We start from the raw sequence: 6,000 nt of genomic DNA, 5'->3' as shown, positions 1-6,000 counted from the left end.
ATATATGTACATATGTACATATATATATATATAAAATAGACTGGGGCCCACTACTGGGGGCCCACTCCACAAGCAATTTCCATGTTAATTAACGCCAGATCGGTGGCAAATAAGACATTTATTTTGAAGGAATTTTTCTCTTCCCGTGCGCTGGATTTTCTCTGCTTGACTGAAACTTGGATTCCACCCGGTGAGTTAAGTGCCTTCTCTGAATTACTGCCGGCTGGCTGTGCCTTCTTTAGTGTTCCGAGAGTTTCTGGTCGCGGAGGAGGGCTAGCTGTTGTTTTTAAGGCACATCTTGACTTTAAGCAGCTATCCCCATCGACACGCCACACCAGTTTTGAACTCTGTTTCTGCGAACTGGACCACTCGTCTTCGCTGTTGTGTGCGATTGTTTATCAGCCCCCAAAATATAATAAGGACTTTTTATCCGAGTTCGCAGAGTTTCTTGCTGACTGTGCATCACGGTATGACCAGATCCTTTTACTTGGTGATTTTAATATACACGTCTGCTGCCCAGGGAAGCCCCTGGCTAAGGACTTTCTGGACTTAGTGAACTCTTTTAATTTTGTTCAGTCTGTTAAAGGTGCCACTCAAGAACGTGGTCACACACTGGACTTGGTTTTATCAAATGGTTTATCTGTCCATAACGTACTCGTCGAGGATGCGGTGTTCTCTGACCATATGCCTATTTTATGTGACATTGTTCTTTTTAACCCTGTTGTTAAACAGGCTGTACCTGCTCGATGTTATCGTGCTTTTGGCTCAGATACCGCCGAGCGGTTTTCCATATTGTTTGACCAATTTAGTTCTTATCCTCCTGAGTTGTCCACCTCAGATGGATTAGTTTCGTATTTGGATTCTGCTTGTAAATCTGTCCTCGACGTTGTCGCTCCTTTTATATTCAGACAATGCAAGCCTAAGGCTAGTCCTTGGCTAACTGATTTTACCAGAGCCACTAGAAAAGAATGTAGAAGATGTGAAAGACGGTGGAAAAAAGATAGGCTGTGTGTCTCTATGGAAGCTCTTAAGACTAGCTGGAAAGTCTATCAGAGAGCAGTAAAGGCTGCCAAGCACTCCTATTTTTCTCAACTTATTGCTGCCAGCTCGCATAACCCTCGTGTTCTATATAACACTATAAATTCTGTACTTAATACAGAAGGCTATGTTCTTTTGCACTCTTCTGCGGTTATGTGCAATAAGTTTCTTAATTGTTTTGTGGACAAGGTTGCTAGTTTGAGACCTCCGACTCTATCTATTGCTGACCCAGCCACGCATGGTTTTTGTTCAAGTTTGTTCTCTGCTTTTCTACCAATTGTTTTATCTGACTTAGAGAAACTTGTGTTGAAAGCTAAACCGTGTGGCTCTCCTAATGACGTTGTTCCTCCCCGTTTTCTTAAAAAGGTATTTCCTATCATCGGACCACACATTCTGAACATTATTAGTACTAGTCTTTTGTCTGGTCAAGTACCTAGGGAGTTTAAGCATGCAGTCATACATCCTTTACTTAAGAAACCGGGCTTAGACAGTTCAGTCATATCCAATTTTAGACCCATCTCTAAGCTTCCCTTTCTTAATAAGATTCTGGAAAGGATTGTTTATACTCAGTTGATGGACTACTTGAATGACTCTAATTTGTCAGAAATCTTTCAGTCCGGCTTTAAGCCATTTCACAGTACGGAGACAGCCCTCGTAAAAGTTATGAATGATATCCTGATAGCCACAGACCATGGTAAATATGCAGTGCTGGTCTTGTTGGACATGACCGCTGCATTTGACACAGTGGATCATGATTTGTTGATCTCCCGCTTACAGCACTGTGTGGGAATTTCTGGTTCGGCACTTTTGTGGTTGAAGTCCTATCTCTCAAATAGGACCTTTTGTGTTAAGTTGGGGTCGGCTTCATCCTCTGTGGCCCCTCTGCTTTGGGGTGTGCCACAGGGATCTATTCTTGGGCCGTTATTGTTTTCATTGTACCTTTTGCCTCTTGGAGCGATTTTCCGGAAACATGGAGTGCCATTCCATCTATACGCAGATGACTGCCAGCTCTACTTAACTTTTAGTCTTTCTGATAGTCTCCCAACTCGACCTCTGCTTGACTGCCTTACTGATGTCAAAGCATGGATGGCAAAAAACTTTTTAAATTTTAATGATCGGAAGACAGAAGCGATCTTATTTGGCCCAAATCGTTCTTCTCATACTCCGGATGTTGATCTTGCAGCTTTAACTTCCCAACTAAAGAGTTTGATCACAAATCTCGGAGTTAAAATTGATTCTGCACTTACCTTTGATGACCATGTAAACGGGGTGGTAAAATCAGCATTTTATCACCTCAGACGTTTATCAAAGGTTAAGCCCTTTCTTTCCAAGCGTGACTTGGAAAGTGTTATTCATGCCTTTATTACCTCACGTTTAGATTATTGTAATTCTCTTTTAACAGGAGTTGGGCAGGGCATTTTGTCACGCTTGCAATTAGTGCAAAATGCTGCGGCACGATTTTTAACTGGCAGAAGGAAATTTGATCACATCACTCCGATATTGGCCTCTCTACACTGGCTTCCAATTGAATTTAGGATCCGTTTTAAAGTCCTTTTATTGGTTTTAAATCTCTAAATGGTCTGGCACCTGTTTATTTGGCTGACTTGTTGAAGCCCCACGTCCCCACTCGTTCCCTTCGGTCAGCTGAGCAGTTGCTGCTTTCTGTCCCAAAGTCACGGCGGAAACTTAGAGGAGACAGAGCGTTCTCTGTTGCAGCGCCGATGCTTTGGAATAACCTTCCTCTCCATATTAGACAGGCTACATCAGTGCCAGTTTTTAAGTCTTTATTAAAACCTATTTTTATTCCTTGGCTTTTAACTCTGTGGGTAACTGATTTTTATTTTTATTTTTATTCTTTTATTTTTTATTTATTTTATTTTTTATTACAATGTGCATATTAGTATTGTACAGCACTTTGGTCTATCAGGTGTGTTTTTAAAGTGCTATATAAATAAATGATGATGATGATGATGATGATGATGATGATGTACCCAAATCTAAATTCTCCCAGCTTCACAAACTGTTGTGTTCTAGATAAATAACTTCTGATCCAGCTCAGTGCCACTCTAATAATGTCATAACATTGTAGTTTATTTAGTAGTATTGAGTGATTAACTGTATCAAATACTTTCTACAACTGCATATTGTTTTAGGTTCAGTGCAATTCTTATTGCTTCCATTGCTTTAATTATTATCCAGTGAAGTTCTAATTCCATATGACTTTGGTTATTTAAATCATATTTATTTAAGAGTTTCTCTAGTCCACTGCAAAAAGTTTTTTTTCCAAAATGTTTTAAAATTGAGAGAGGAGTGTTACTGACCTATAGTTTGTGAAAATGTGTTTATTCCCTTCCTTAAATAGTGGTATTACCTTCTCAATTTTCATTTTATTTGGAAATGAACCAGTTAAGAAAGATACATTGCAAATATATGTTCAAAGCTTTGAAATACCATCATTTTTTTTTACCAGTGTCATATCACACCCATCACAATCAGTAGATAATTTATTTTTACACATATTAACAATAAATTTTACTTCTAACTCATCTACTGCAAAAATCACTGAAAAAATGAAGATGGATTGTTTTGAAGTAAAGTTTCACTTTAATTCATTTATTGTATATTGTCTCTTTCTTGTTCTGGAATCTTTGCTGCTAAATCTGGTCCAACATTTACATAAAAGTCATTAAATCCATTTACTACCATATATAGAGAGATAGAGACATAAATGTATAAATAGACTGATACTGTGAAGTTTAAATATTTAAATCCTAACTAAATTGTTTATTTAGTAGTTTGAATTTTATACTCCAGCTCAGCTATCACATGGCTGCCTTTAATTTACCAAAATATGCTGAAGCACTGACATGATACTGTTTTACAAACTACTTTCTAGATCTGTCTATAGACACAGTATGACTGACCTTATAGCATAGCTTGGAGGGCAAGAAAAAGAAATCTTCTTTGACTCTTTCTCACACATACTGTGTGACAATATGTGTGAATAGAAGAGTGAAGATACAGCAAAGAGTAATAAACAAGAGACTTTAATATGTATTACTAAAACCATGGAATAATTTTCCTGGAGAGACTTTTCCCCCCCACACAATATACATTTAAAGTAAGATAACCACTAATATGTGGGCCCAGACAAACACACCTCAACAACTTTTCAGTATAGCAATAAAATGACATTTACCTACAACAGAAATATTAACAAAGACAGCCAGCTCAGGTCATAGGAAAAAAAAGGAGGTTGAAAGCTAAAACATCAAACAAAACCCCCTCACTGTGTAGAAAATAAAAACTCAATTTATGGAAACAAATATTACAATTGTGCACTCCAGTTTTCTTTGCCCTAGAAACACAAGCAGGCGAAAAACTGAGTAAAAATAAATGGTAGAGAATTCCTACAAATTTTCCTTAAGTTAACCTAAACAAAATGGCAACACTGAAAACACTGCAAGCCAATGCAAACTCACTAACAGCACTCACTCAACACATAGGGCAGTGGCCATATAGCAAGAGCGACTTGGTCCTTGGGTTTGATATGCACTTCCACTAATGACCAGATGGGTATACTACAAAGGAAGTTTAACACAGCTAGGCTTTCTTTAGGTTAGCTGGTCTGGGAAAACCTAAAACCCAGTCAGAGATATCAGGTATCATAGTTTTCAGCGTTCTCTGTTAAGCCAGGCTTTCTGTGTGTATTCAGATAAAAGGGGGGATTCATGCGTCATATGACTCATCTTGTGCACAAAGTGATGCTTGTGAGCGCCGCCTGCTCCACTAGAGACATTATCACATCACAATGATAAAATGGCGATAAAAGTCTATAAAGAACATTTGCAACACTGTTGCAAATAAGACAGGAAATAATACTGTCGAAAATTATTAATTTGGGGATTTAGCGCACAGAGAGGCAAAATAAACATTTTAATTTGAGTTATTTTATTGCTGAGTGCCTGCTCAGTGCTGCTGTTTATTTCTGCCACAATGGCTGCACATTAGAGCTCTGAAAGTTTAAACTGCATGCATTTAAACATTAAATGTTACCACTTTAGTTTGCCAGCAGATCAAAGTGAAATTATACTGAACGAATAAGTATTCTTGGGGTGTGTTTTTGTAGCTGCAATTCCGGCACTTTAAAACAAACTTAGCAGCAGATTAGAATGAAATATAAAAACAACTGACATTTTCCACATTACCAAATGAACACATGCATGTTTCCGTGACAATGAAATGCACAGTTTGCACTGCTGTAATTTTACAATTGTGGTTCACTGGCGAAGTACAACTTACTGTAACAAGTTGGACATAAAAAATGCATTCACCCAACAGAAAATCTATACTGGCTGTAAAACATGCTATAAATAAAAGAATCAGTAAGAATGTACTGCTTTTAGCCAATATTAAAGCAAAACTCTGAACATAGCCACGTTATGTGTTCAGTCTATATGTTACCATGGCCACATAAAAAGAGGGCCACCAGCTCGACATAGCCCGCAAACTCATTAATCTCATTTCATAGTACATCCCTCTGATGGCATTCAAATGCGGGTGATTAGGGACTCTAGGCAACACACTAGAAGGAACCTCTCTTCCTAGGCCGTCCTTCACTTACACCACTTTCACCACTTTCTCTGAGCTCTGCTAAATATCACAATAAGTGCAAGAGAAAGAATCTAATTTTAAAGCGGACAGGGGCTTTCATTTTATTAAAAGCAAATTGTCATGTTTCTGCTTCAGAGCCACCTTTTCAGCAAAACACAGAGATTCTTCTTTACTTTTCACTTGACTGAGCTCTGCAATTTGATTTGAAGTTAAAACAAATAACACAATGTGCAAGAACAACATTAAAAGAAAAGTTGTATGTGGTTAGGTCAGGACTTATTTCAGTTATGTCATGGTTCTTGTATTTATTGCTTCTATTGGAAATTAATAAAAACCCATTATTAACCA

The sequence above is a fragment of the Oreochromis aureus genome, linkage group 13 (assembly GCF_013358895.1).
Source record: "Oreochromis aureus strain Israel breed Guangdong linkage group 13, ZZ_aureus, whole genome shotgun sequence".
Lineage (NCBI taxonomy): Eukaryota > Metazoa > Chordata > Actinopteri > Cichliformes > Cichlidae > Oreochromis > Oreochromis aureus.
The sequence above is the reverse complement of the archived record's forward strand: the minus strand, read 5'-3'. Positions refer to the sequence as shown.